Below are 15,222 nucleotides of genomic sequence, written 5' to 3'. Positions count from 1 at the left end.
AGCTGCAGGAATTTGAATTGGTCGATCGTCATATCGTCCACCACGACCTGTTGGAAATAACTGTGGAAAACAACGAGCTTCCAAACTTTCTTCCCATACACTAATGGGACTTCCTTTTGCTGCTTTCATTTGAAACAAGTCAATTGCATTCCCCATTACTTCTTTGGAATGCAAAGGATGAACAGTATAATGTTCATATATTTCTTCACTTTTAGACACATCAACTTTTTCAATTTGGCCAACTGAACAATCACTGTCTTCTTCTGTAGCTGTATCCTCTGCTCCAACACTTACATCTTTATAGTACTCATTGTTTTTGACCAAATACAACATTGCCTTTTTGACTTTCCTAACATCCACTAAATCTTGCCAGATTTTCTTACTCTTTGTCGGAACCCCATTAACTAGAATAACCAGAGGATCCTCTTCTACTCTGTCTACACCAATTGTATCAATATTTTTCTTGACATCTAGAGGGAAATAACCAACTCTTCCCTTTAATCCTCTTTGTAAATCTGTAGGAGGTAATTTCCCTATCTTAGGCTCCATGCGAACAATAGCTTGAAAAGGATGGACACATTGAATCAAAATTGATTCATAAGTATTTAAATCCATCAATTCAGAAGGAATATCTATCAACTGAAGATTCTTATGAGCAGCTCTAGCAGGCATTCTATTTTCATTTAATTTTTTCAAACTATAATTACAAATACGCTGATCAAAACTCAAATCAAAAGAATTCTCCACCAACAAATAACTTACAAAATCCTTCCATTCACTATTATTTTCCAATTCACATATTGCATATAAATCAACTAACCTGAATCTTATAATGAGTCCGTCGACAACACACATAAGTTAAATTAGGCCTTTCACTTGATTTCACCTTAAACTTGGTAATTTCCTCGTCAAACTTTTCTGTACTTGAAATCTATACATTGTCTTCCACATTACCATCCATTACTATATCCAGTTCTACACTGTCCTCTTTGTTCCCAAAATAACAAAACTCAATTTCTTCACAAATAGTCTTCACACCTACTTCAGATCCATACAAAAGAGCACTGTTTAACTGTTTAAGCTTAAGTGCTGGACTTTTTGTATAATACAACCTTCTCACTAATTTCCTCACCTTATTATGATGCACTGCTAACATCCTAAAATGATGAAAAACACTCTGACATACTTTTCTAGAAAGACAAGCCAGTGAATGCCCATGCAAACCTGTGTTTTCTCTTACTCTGCAAGGATCTAACTCTTGCAAGATCTTCATTTTTTGTTTTAGACTTTTCTTACTATATATACGTAAGACATTTCGGAGCAAATCGATTAAATCCTGTCGCACTCTACAAATAATACTGCACTTCCATGTGTACACTGGTTCCTTAGTACGTCTCCCTAATACTTCATCACTTAACACCTCTTCTGCATCTCTAGACATAAGTTTCTCTTTTTCCATCACACAACCATCTTTCACCTCATATGCTCGACCACTGGTGTCAACTGCATGCACCAAATCATTTTCCTGAAAGTAACTCTCCTCATTAAAAAAATGGCTCAGGACTTGAACTATGCATCCATTCTCCAGAAAATACTTCACAAAAATTAGTCCGATTAATAATTCTTTTCCATCTACTGTTCGATTTGAAAACATCAATTGCCTTATTAAGTATCCTAATCCTATTGATTACAATTTTTTTTTTTTTTTCTTAACTTCAAAAGCCTGATCAACAATCTTCTCTACACTTTTCTTTTTCTTGTAAAAAACAGCTCTCTGTTTGCCTTTCTTTTAATTTTTTAGCAAATTTAAAACTACCCTATTGCGAAACATTCGTCTACGAATGTCCCTAAATTGATTTAACCTTCTATTGCTATCCATACTCTTATCTCCCGCTCCAATAGAGACATTTTTTGAGGGCCTCTCCTTCCTTTTTAGATTTGCTCTCTGCTTCTGGAACTTCACATTACTGTTAACATTACTTTTTGATCTACATAAATTGCGCAGAAAAGACTTAATTGTCTTACCAGGAGCTTTTCTGGTGTTTTTTGAAGTACTTGTTGTACAGGATTTTTTTAATTCCTTTGATGATTTTGTTCTTTTACGTATGGTATTTTTTCTACTCCTTTGCCTTGACGGCATTTTTGCTTGCTTTTAAAATGTTGATTTCAATCTGTGGTTCTGAAAAAAATAACACATTAAAGACCACTATTAGCAAACAACAAAGTAATGAAAAAAAGAAAACAATATAAACACTAATTTGCAACATATTAAAGTTTATACCACAGCAACTCAGGGCCTTATTTATGAAGGCCTTGCGCCACCAGTGCGTCCCATGATAAAAGAGACGCAGCAGTGCCACAAGGCAATCATAAATAAGGGCCAAATGTAAATACCATTGATTTGCCCCCAAAAACGTTTTTTGAATAACATTTAAGAAACACTGCACAGAACCTATGTACAACCACTCAATATCACTTCTGAAACCTCACTGTTTCCAAAAATACAAATCCTCTATCTTGCAAATGTTCATATCAAGCATTCTCAAAAAGCAAAAAACAAACCAACAGCAAACAAACTCAGGGCCTTATTTATGAAGGCCTTGCGCCACCAGAGCGTCACTTATTTCCCATGTTTAAAGTGCTGCACCGGCAGCACAAGGCAATAATAAATAAGGGCCAAATGAAAATACCATTGATTTGCACCCAAAATCGTTTTTTGAATAACATTTTAGAAACACAGCGAAGATTCTATTTACAAGCACTCAATTTCACTACTGAACCCTCACTATTTCACAAAATACAAATCCCCTATCTTGCAAATGTTGAAATCAAGCATTATCAAAAAGCAAGAAACAAACCAACAACAAAAAAACTCAGGGCCTTATTTATGAAGGCCTTGCGCCACCAGTGCGTCCCAGGAAAGTCCCAAGTACTTTTGAAGTACGTAGGAACTTCAAAAAGATCGTTGAACACTCTTTTGACCCTTGGATTTCTAGTCTGTCTTCTATTCGGGAGATGGATCCTTCCTCAGCAGTGCCACATTATGATAACATTCTGAAAGAGGCCTTGGACGAACTGGCGCCGGCTCGGTCCTGCTATTCAGCAAGGAAAAGACCATCAGCTCCTTGGTTCTCTGAACAACTCAGACTCCTTAGGCAGGAAGTAAGGAAACAGGAGCGCCGATGGCATGCCAGTTGGGATCTCAAAGACAGGGAAGCTCACAAAACCCTGCTCAAGAGATATAAATCGGAAGTTATCAGGACCAAGCAAGATTATTTTGTGGCCCTGACTTCCTCCCTTTCATCTCCCAAAGAGCTCTTCAGGATTGTGGACTCTATCACATCTCTTCAGGTCCCCGATCCTGTTGTTCCATCTCAGGAGCTCTGTAATGACATCGCTCGCTTCTTCCAGTCCAAAATAGCGGACATTTACACTGCCCTGGAGTCTCAGAGGCTTTCTACGGCAGAGCCATCAGCTACCGTAGTCCCTGATGTCCCATCGGCAGAGTCTCCCGTGGCCGGTTATCTGGAATCCTTCCCCCCGCTCTCCCTACAAGATCTCGACAAGCGGCTTGATAAAACCAAGTCAGGGTCTCCACTAGATGCTTGCCCTCTTAAGATCTTGAAGCAGTGTAGGGGATCTCTTCTACCCCCTCTACTTGAGATCATGAATGGGGCCATGAGGGAGGGTGTCTTTCCGCAGCAGTGGAAAAATGCTGTGGTTAAACCCCTTCTTAAGAAACCCTCCCTCGATCCTGGGGTCTTAAAAAACTTCCGCCCCATCTCACTGCTTCCGGCCCCTGCAAAGATGCTCGAGTCCCATCTTAACGAGCATCTAGCGGCCTTTGTGGAGAACTCAGGCTGCTTTGACCCTTCCCAGCATGGCTTCAGGAGGGAACATAGCACCGAGTCCGCCCTCACCCTGGTTCTCGATTCCATCCGCATGAGTGTGGATGAGGGTCGGACATCCCTCCTGATCCTTCTGGACCTCACAGCTGCCTTCGATACCCTATCTCCCCAGGTCTTAACATCTCGACTGGCCGAGATTGGGGTTCGGGGGGCAGCCCTGAGTATGCTCTCTTCCTTTCTCGATCATAGGGAGCAGAGGGTAATGTTGGGAACATTTCTATCTCCATCCCTGTCTGTGCAATGCGGGGTCCCTCAAGGGTCGGCGCTTAGTCCCACCCTTTTTAACATCTATGTGACCCCCCTTGCCAGACTCATTAGATCTTTTGGGATGGAGGTAGTCTCCTACGCGGACGACACACAGATCCTCGTGTCTCTCTCCCAGTCAATTGAGCTGACCGCCTCCAGATTTAGATCCTGTATGGAGGCCGTCGGCCAGTGGATGATATACAATTCACTCAAATTGAATGGGGAGAAGACCGAGGTGATGGTGTTCGGTGGAAGGGAAGATATCTGGTCCATGGAGTGGTGGCCCGACTCGCTTGGTCTGTGCCCCAAACCTACTTCTTCAGCCAAAAACCTTGGGGTGATGATTGACCCTACCATGGACATGCGCCAGCAAGTCAACAGGACGGTATCGACCTGTTGGGGCATAATTCATGTTCTCAGGAAAATAAGGAACTATCTTTCCCAGTCGGCAAGAAGACAACTTGCTGTCGCCCTTTTGGGATCGCGCCTGGACTACTGCAATGCGCTGTATGCTGGACTGAATAAGAGTCAGATGCAGCGCTTGCAGGTAGTACAGAATGCGGCAGCTAGATTTGTCCTTGATCTTCCCCGTCGCTCTTCGGCTACGCTGGCCAGGAAGCAGTTGCATTGGCTTCCGATTAAGGAGCGGATTGTCTTCAAGTCCATGTGTATGGTCTATAAAGCCTTGGCCAAAAGCAGCCCCACAGGGATCAGAGCCATCCTGACATACTACAACCCTGGCAGGAGCCTCCGCTCCTCCAATCACTCTTTCCTCCACATCCCCCGTACTCGGAAAGCCAGATGGGGTGGTAAGGCTTTCTCCCTCCTGGCCCCTAAATGGTGGAACGATCTTCCATTAGAACTTAGGTCCCTCCCCTCCCTCCAAAGTTTCAGAGCAGCCCTTAAAACTCGCCTCTTTGTTCAAGCGTACATGTAAGTGCATTACTGCCCGCTTTTTGATCTTTTTTTGCTAGGCGCCTTGACACCTTCGGGTTTTAGTTTGCGCGGTATAAGTTGCAAAATAAATAAATAAATAAATGTTAAAAGATACGCACCAGTGCCACAAGGCAGTCATAAATAAGGACCAAATGTAAATACCATTGATTTGCCCCCAAAATCGTTTTTTGAATAACAATTAAGAAACACTGCGCAGTACCTATGTACAACCACTCAATATCACTTTTGAAACCTCACTGTTTCCCAAAATACAAATCCTCTATCTTGCAAATGTTCATAGCAAGCATTATCAAAAAGCAAAAAAAAAAACAACAGCAAATAAACTCAGGGCTTTATTTATGAAGGCCTTGCGCCACAAGAGCGTCACTTATTTCCCATGTTTAAAGTGCTGCACCGGCAGCACAAGGCAATAATAAATAAGGGCCAAATGAAAATACCATTGATTTGCACCCAAAATCGTTTTTTGAATAACATTTAGGAAACACTGCGCAGAACCTATGTACAGCCACTCTATATCACTTTTGAAACCTCACTGTTTCCCAAAATACAAATCCTCTATCTTGCAAATATTCATAAAAAGCATTATCAAAAAGCAAAAAACAAACCAACAACAAACCAACTCAGGGCCTTATTAATGAAGGCCTTCCGCCACCAGTGCATCCCATGTTAAAAGAGACGCACCGGTGCCACAAGGCAGTCATAAATAAGAACCAAATATAAATACCATTGATTTGCCCCCAAAATCGTTTTTTGAATAACATTTAAGAAACACTGCGCAGAACCTATGTACAACCACTCAATATCACTTTTCAAACCTCACTGTTTCCCAAAATACAAATCCTCTATCTTGCAAATGTTGATATCAAGCATTATCAAAAAGAAATACACAAATCAACAACAAAAAAACTCAGGGCCTTATTTATGAAGGCCTTGTGCCACCAGAGAGTCACTTTTTTCCCATGTTTAAAGTGATGTACCAGCAGCACAAGGCAATCATAAATAGGGGCCAAATGAAAATACCATTGATTTGCCCCCAAAATCGTTTTTTGAATAACATTTTAGAAACACAACACAGGACCTATGTACAAGCATTCAATTTCACTACTGAAACCTCACTGTTTAACAAAATACAAATCCTCTATCTTGCAAATGTTGATATCAAGCATTATCAAAAAGCAAGACACAAACCAACAACAAAAAAGCTCAGGGCCTTATTTATGAAGGCCTTGTGCCACCAGAGAGTCACTTGTTTCCCATGTTTAAAGTGATGTACCAGCAGCACAAGGCAATCATAAATAAGGGCCAAATGAAAATACCATTGATTTGCCCCCAAAATTGTTTTTTGAATAACATGTTAAAAACACAACACAGGACCTATGTACAAGCATTCAATTTCACTACTGAAACCTCACTGTTTAACAAAATACAAAGTGATGCACCGGCTGCACAAGGCAATCATAAATAAGGGCCAAATCAAAATACCATTGATTTGCACCCAAAATCGTTTTTTGAATAACATTTTAGAAACACAACACAGGACCTATGTACAAGCATTCAATTTCACTACTGAAACCTCACTGTTTAACAAAATACAAATCCCCTATCTTGCAAATGTTGAAATCAAGCATTACCAAAAAGCAAGACACAAACAAACAACAAAAAAACTCAGGGCCTTATTCATGAAGGCCTTGTGCCACCAGAGAGTCACTTTTTCCCCATGTTTAAAGTGATGTACCAGCAGCACAAGGAAATCATAAATAAGGGCCAAATGAAAATACCATTGATTTGCCCCCAAAATCGTTTTTTGAATAACATTTTAGAAACACAACACAGGGCCTATGTACAAGCATTCAATTTCACTACTGAAACCTCACTGTTTAACAAAGTACAAATCCCCTATCTTGCAAATGTTGATATTAAGCATTATCAAAAAGCAAGACACAAACCAACAACAAAAAACTCAGGGCCTTATTTTTGAAGGCCTTGCGCCACCAGAGAGTCACTTTTTTCCCATGTTTAAAGTGATGTACCAGCAGCACAAGGCAATCATAAATCAGGGGCAAATGAAAATACCATTGATTTGCCCCCAAAATCGTTTTTTGAATAACATTTTAGAAACACAACACAGGACCTATGTACAAGCATTCAATTTCACTACTGAAACATCACTGTTTAACAAAATACAAATCCCCTATCTTGCAAATGTTCATAGCAAGCATTTCCAAAAACATGCCACAAACCAATAAAAAGAATCTCAATCTGCTTCCAAATCTGAGGTAATGCAAGTGACATTATTCTAAATGGTTCAAATATATTTATTTAATGAGGCAAACACTATTAATTACTTCTCAAAAATATAAAAGCCATTCTTTTACCCCAAAATCGTTTTTTAAATAACTTTTTACAAACACAGCACAAGTCCTATGTACAAGGAATCTATTTCACTACTGAAACTTCACTATCTGCTTCCAAATATTCTCCATAGAGCAAACAAGTCTCTATCTAAATTAAGTAAATCATTACTTACCTTTACAAATGCTTTGGGAGATTGAAAACAGTGTCAGACACACACACCAATTTTTCTTTAGCAGAGCAAAAGGTGTGCACTCAATACACTGAAACCAAGACTGGCATAGAAAATCTCTAACTTTACACACATATGCCTTATTTCAACCAATCAAAAGTCTTCCCTCACTATTTTCAAACCAACACCCTTCCCCCTCTCAGACCTTTCTATCTGTTACCATAGCAACTCCCTCCTAACTGAACTCTCAGGTTCAAAAGTTTATTCTACAATGTTGCAAATTAAGTCAGCAAGGATGTTTGACCTCTCAATACACCAGCTTATCCAGGGCATTATTGCTTTTAGTGACTTTTTCTTAACCATTCAAATTGCTTCTTACACACAACACAACAATGCACCCTAACTTTCTGTTTTCAACTAACTGAATCCACCAATCATTGCTTGTGATTCAACAGCAGGGAAACTCCACAATTATTTTTTTGTAAACTCCTACTATTCCAACTGCCATTTCATTCCCACACTTCATCTGACTGCACCTGAACCTTCTCTCATCATGTATTCTGTGTGGATTATTTTTAATTGTTTTTAATTTTGTGATGCTCCTACAAGGCAACTCATCGTCCAAGCTACAGTGCTCTCTAGATTGGACTACGCCAGCTCGCTTCTCTTGGGCGTTAACCAAGCTGAACTGACACGCCTCCAGCGCGTGCAAAACGCGGCTGCCAGAATGTTGGTAGGCTTGCCATAATTCTGTTCTGCCAGACGTACCATCTATGACCTACATTGGCTGCCCGTCGGACAGAGGATTAAGTTCAAAGCCCTGTGCCTGGTTTTTAAGATCTTAAAGGCTTCTTCCCCCCCCATTCTCGCACAGGCAATCTCCTACTATACTCCTACCAGAGTTCTACGTTCAACGGGTCAATTCCTGGCCTGTGTCCCCCGCTTCAGGAAAACCAGAATTGGTGGACGCTCCTTCGGTGTCCTGGCAGCGAGTCTCTGGAACACTCTGCCCGTTGACATTCGTGCCCTACCGGACCTATTGTCTTTTAGAAGAGCTATCAAGACCTTTTTTTTCCCATCACTTTAATTCTGTCCCCTCGCTTATCTGGTCTTTCTATCTGGTTGTGTTATTTTCCAACATAGCGCCGGGACGCCACTTTGCTGTGGCAGCTGTTCGCTCTACAAAATTTATAACATAACATAACATAACATTATTGGACATAGCTACATCCACTGGGCTCAAAGGTATCCAGCAAGCAGAAATTATCACAACCTTGATTTATCAAATGTGGAAATCAAGTGGATTGGCAAGAGAGGATTGAGATGTCATCAATTGATACCATTGTTGAAAACCTTTTTGCATCTGCCAAACCCTGACCTCTTAATAGTGCACTGTGGTGGAAATGATTTGGGCACTGTGACTGGGGTTGGTCTGGAAATGCTTTTAAAGGACACCTTTGATCAATTGATCACACTTTTTCCACAAACTGCCTTGGTATATTCCAATATTTGCCAAAGACAGAAATGGAACTGGTTCAACCAATTTTGTCCACAATTTGAGAAAGCATGGAAACATGTGAATAAATCTGTTTCTGCTTACATGAAAGACTTTGGAATGGGTTCAATATACAACAACAACTTGCGTTACAACATGCAAGACATCTACAGAGGAGATGGTGTGCACTTCTCAGATGAGGGGAGTAGAATATTCCTCCTGAATTTAAGACTGTGCATTGGAACCTACTTGTAGGTACCTAAATCAGCCACAGAACCCAAAAGCTCTTTTCAGAGCTACCCTACCTCTGATCATTCAAAAAGTTTATTTTTTTCTAACTTTTTTCACTATTTTTCACCAAAGTACGCTCCCCGGTACGCTTACCTGTGCGTGTACCGGGCGCACCCCCCGCCAATTTTTTTAATTTTTTTTTATTTTTGGCCTATATGAGCGTCTTAAGCCCCCCTCAGAAAACCTAGAGGGTCAGGGGGTGTCTACCGTGCCCCCTTATACCCATTCCCAACGTTGTTTGTCCTCCATTTTGTGTCTCGATTCTACTGAAACACAAAATGGAGGACTCCCGTAACGCTGCCGGTGCACGTACCGGGGCGCGCACCGGTAAGCGCTCCCTAAAAAAAAGGTGGGAAAGTAATTTACAGAAAAACCACTGGAGACACTTTCATCAAATATAGAATAGGCCCTACTACATAGCAGTCCCTACCATTTACCCAAATTTGATTGAATTCCATTGAGACATTTATGCTGTAGGCCTGACAAAATATCCTGAGGTAAATTACATGGTCTACTCTGCCCCCTTATGGTCATTTCCCCCTTTGTTTTGGCCACCTCTCATGTCTCGATCCTACCGAGACACAAGATGGTGGCCGCTCCGGACTGTTTAGAATGTTTACAGACACCCAAGAGCCAATCAGCTTTCCGTGCGCAAGTCTCGTGGCGCGCCCGGTGCGCTCACCGGTGCGCATACCGGGGCGCGCTTATAGATATATATATTGATTTGAACCTAAATTACTCAAAATCCACTGGAGCAAATATCTTGAGACATAGCAAAGGCACATCGGGCTACCAGTCCCTACATTTTTGCCAAGTTTGGTGTAAATCCATTCAGCCGTTCGGGCTAAAAGTGAGGTCGACCGCCCTATGGAAATTGACATGGGGAAAATGCGTTTTGGGACCCCCCTTTTATCTCAGCCCTAGCTTGACGAATCCCACCCAAACTTTCAGGGAAGGACCAGAGCTTGACGAGGCCATTTTGAGGAACTTTTCAGAGAGATTCGTAAACCGGCGCCAAAGTTATTCCAAATAGAATTTTGAGATTTAACATTGAAAAAAATCCTAACTATACCTACCTACTGGCGACCGCCAGTAGGTAATATATATATATATATATATATATATATATATATATATATATATATATGTATATATTTGTGCAAATTCCGTATCGAAAGACACAAAACCACAATCCCCGTGGCAAGGAAGATACAGACACGGTCCTCAATTCAGTGCTAAAGTTTTATTTTCGGTGCTCAAGCGTCACGACGCGTTTCGGTCCCACCTTGGACCTTGATCACATGACACAGTGTAATAGATCACATGGGTTTAAATACTTTGATAACAATGATGACATCAGCATAGTACCATAGACATAGAAGAGTTCTAATGGAACAAAAAACACAATTCATTTCATTGCTTAATCAAATATGTCAGTTTAAAACGGTACATAAAACCCTAGTTTAAAAAACGTGATAAAGTGCAATAATGTATGTAACAAGGTTAAAAACTTGATTTACCTTGTTGGAAAAAGTGCTCATGCAAGTGCAAAAGACAGGATAAAATTAATAGGTGCTCTATGATGTTTACAAGAGTTTCTACAATTTTGAGCCCAAAATTGGTTGCGTATGATACGCAGTAAGAGTCACATATATTTCGGTATAAATACCCGAGCCATAACATTTCTGTGTGGTAGACACATATGTTACAAGTTTTTAAATGACGGTGTAAATACCCGAACCATAGCATCTTGCATAATAAATACACATGTTACAAAGGTTATTTGCAATAAAAAATTTCAAAGGAGTAAAAGACGTTAAATTTCAGGAATTTGGAGCCCCAATAAAATAAGATAATAACAAATTCAGTTACATGGACATTTGTTGTTTTGTAGTCAGAGGTTGATTTGTGGAAGTTGGACTCGTTAAACAAGTTTCATAATATACATTTCTGTATCATACCAGTGATCTCATAATTATAACCCTCATATGCTGGCTAATCTGATTGCAGAGTTAAGCGGGTGCTCACAAGGATATGCTATATGTACAGTCATAAGGTCCTATCATGCTGTTATGTATGCTACTATTTTATAAATAGATTAAAATACAACAATAAATCCTAAATTACATATTAATATAAATTACAATAAAAATATGATTAATAAATAGGATAAAATAGCATACAGTATGTGTGAGCAAGCCACAACATTGATGTTAGCCTCAAGGGAGTGTATGAGTAGGAGAAAACTGTACCACAGTTAACAGAAGATGAGATACCAACAATTCAAATCAGCTCAAATCAACCATCTAGCTATGCTAATGTATTAGATACATCTGTGGCAGGCTTACAAGCAGGTCGACAGATCTTCAGTCATGTTAAGACCCGTGGGCTGTTTAGTATTCAGCTCGAGAATGTATCTTGTTTCTAACTGACGCAGTTTTTCTTCGCGGTTACCACCCCTTCTACTGGCTGGTACCGAGTCAATAACAAAGAAACTAAGTTCCCGGCTGTTGGAGTTATGTGCAGATTTAAAATGTCTGGCCACCGGGTATGTGTTATCTTGATTGGTTATAGCCCTGAGGTGTTGCAGAATGCGTTTATGTACTTGGAGTTTAGTACTCCCCACGTACATAAGTTTACAGGGACAATATAACACATATACTGCAAATTCTGTTTTGCAGGTCAAAAGCTGTTTTATCTTGTGTTTTTGGTGGTCAAAGGGCGAAGTATAGAATTTCATATTAGTGCCCTGTTTGCAAGCCTTGCATACTTTACAGTTGTAGAATCCGCTGTGGGTTTTAAGGCAGTCTGTGGATTCTATCACTTCTGGACTGGTCTTTATGAGTTCATCCCTCATGGAACGGCCTCTACTATAGGTGATAGATGGACGCATCGGTAGAGTACCACCGATGACCGGGTCACATAGTACTAGAGGCCAGTATTTCCTGATAATAGACTCAATTTTTTTATGTTGTTGGCTGTATTGTAGTATTATTCTAAAGGGGGTGCCCCTATTAGAGGTTTTACCTACAATGGCTTGAGTACTATTGGATCTACAAGGAATAACTTGCTTGTTAGTGCCTGTCTGTAGTAGGGATGAACGTTCTTTCACCATAGATTTGGTGATGGCTATGTTAATGAGTTCATCACTGTACCCTCGTTCCCTGAATCTAATGGCACTTTCCGTTTGTGCTTTGAGTAGGTCTTCTTCTCTGCTATGAACACGTCTCAGCCTCAGCATTTCCCCATAGGGAATGCTGGTTATTAGATGGCGTATATGGGAGCTTGAGGCATGCAGTGTTGAGTTCCCTGCTGTGGTTTTTCTGTGGAGTCTGGTCTCTACTCTGTTTTGATGGATAAATACTTCAGTGTCCAGAAATGTTACAGACTCAGCACTTATGTTTGCGGTGAAGTGTAGATTCAGCTCATTTTTGTTGATACAATCTACAAATTCATTGGCTTTTTGTACATCACCGTTCCAAACAATAAAAAGATCATCAATAAACCTATACCATGTCACGATATGGCCCACCATGATCTCCCGGTGTTCCACCCTAAGAACCAGCTCCTCCCACCAGCCCATGTGAAGACACGCGTAGCTGGGGGAGAAGCTGGCTCCCATGGCGACACCCCTGAGTTGTTTAAACAGAAGATTGTTAAACATAAAGATGTTATTGTTCAGACAGAACTCCACCATTTCAAGTAACATTTTTTTTATGTTGTTTCATATTACCCATAGATTTTTCAAGATAATATTCCAACGCTCTTAGACCATCGGTATGGATTATACTTGTGTAGAGGGAACTAACATCAAGTGCCATAAGTAAATACCCTGATTCCCATTTCAAATCATTCCGTTTCTTTAAGAAGTCACTGGTGTCACCAATGTATGATGGTAGTGCCTTGACATGTGCCTGTAAGAAGTATATATATATCCACACACCACTCCCCATCCAACAGAAAGGGAACCGACACCTGCTCGCTGGTTCAGATTTTAATAAAAATTGACAGGGCTCGTTGTTAAAATGTGAAACGCAGGGGCAAACACGTTTCAGCCTTGCGGCTTTCTTCAGTGCCCGTTTCGCTGCCGATTGGAACATGCTGTGGGGGCTCCTGATTTTGAAGTCTTTAGAGTCTCTCCCAATTGGTGCTGCTCTCCGCCCCACCCCCACAGCGTTCCTCCACTCCACTCCGTAGTAATCCAGGTCGGAGTTTAGTCACCTCTCACATAGGCTACGGACATAGTATTCCGATTGCGCCTTACATCCAGTGATGCCCAAACAAAGTTCGGTATGGGACGGCTTTAGACTCCGAGGGTCCCAGGAGCGGGGGATGATGGAAACTCATTCTCTGAGCCAGCTACATACCACGGACCAGTGTCGCCCGCCGTATGCTTCCTCCCCATCACAGTCAGCATTCCAGGTGAACACTTCTGACCGCTTGAGGGGGCGCCGCGTTGTCTCTGCTAGAAACTGCTACCACCTTCTTTGCAAGTGGACGCGGTGCTCCTGACCGGAAGGCGTGCCAGTATGACGGTACTTGCTAACCGTCCAATACCTCCACGCCACTCCCCATCCAACAGAAAGGGAACCGACACATGCTCGCAGGTTCAGATTTTAATAAAAATTGACAGGGCTCGTTGTTAAAATGCGAAACGCAGGGGCAGATGCGTTTCAGCCTTGCGGCTTTCTTCAGTGCCCGTTTCGCTGCCGATTGGAACATGCTGTGGGGGCTCCTGATTTTGAAGTCTTTAGAGTCTCTCCCAATTGGTGCTGCTCTCCGCCCCACCCCCACAGCGTTCCTCCTCTCCACTCCGTAGTAATCCAGGTCGGAGTTTAGTCACCTCTCACATAGGCTACGGACATAGTATTCCGATTGCGCCTTACATCCAGTGATGCCCAAACAAAGTTCGGTATGGGACGGCTTTAGACTCCGAGGGTCCCAGGAGCGGGGGATGATGGAAACTCATTCTCTGAGCCAGCTACATACCACGGACCAGTGTTGCCCGCCGTATGCTATATATATATATATATATATATGTTATGAGTGATGTCACTGACCATGTCATGAGTGATGGAATATGTGGTGTCATCAGCAGTGCTTTGTGGGGCGCGAGTTGTAGTTAGCTGAACTAACTATAACGGGGGAAATTCTATGGTTTTGTATGAGTGAAATGTCCAACTTACTATAACGGCCCTGAAACCTATGGTTTTTTCAGTGAATTTCTATGGGTTTTTAAATGCTAATTTCTATCTATAATGTGCCTAAAACCTATGTTTTTTCAGTGATAAAAAATAAATATATATTACCTACTGGCAGTTGCCAGTAGGTATATATAGTTAGGACCTAGTTTCCATAGGAAATCCGCAAAATTCTTTTGGAAATAACTTTAGCGCCGGTTGTTGAATCTTCGCGAATTTCTCAAAGAAGATGGCCTGTTCCGCTCCGCTTCTTCCCTGAAAGTCTTGGGTAGATTCGTCAAGCGGGGGCCGAGAAAAAAGGGAGGTTCCAAAACATGTTTTCCCCATGTTAACTTCCATATGACGTTTAGACACGGCTACAGCCCGAACCGCTGAACGGAATTACACCAAATTTGACAAAATGGTGAAGTCTGATTCGCAGATCACCCTTTTGCTTAAATGGTGTAAATCCCCCCAGTAGTTCCTGAGAAAATCAAAAGAGAAAAAATATAGATATCTACAAGCGCGCACCATGCACGCACTGTGCGCGTACTTTCCCGTGCACGAGCTGCATGCTGATTAGCTGCCACTGTCTGTCAACACTCCAAAACAGAAATTGAT

This window comes from Lissotriton vulgaris, chromosome 3_1, assembly GCF_964263255.1.
Source record: "Lissotriton vulgaris chromosome 3_1, aLisVul1.2, whole genome shotgun sequence".
NCBI classification, from domain to species: Eukaryota; Metazoa; Chordata; class Amphibia; order Caudata; family Salamandridae; genus Lissotriton; species Lissotriton vulgaris.
This window is presented reverse-complemented; position numbering follows the sequence as displayed.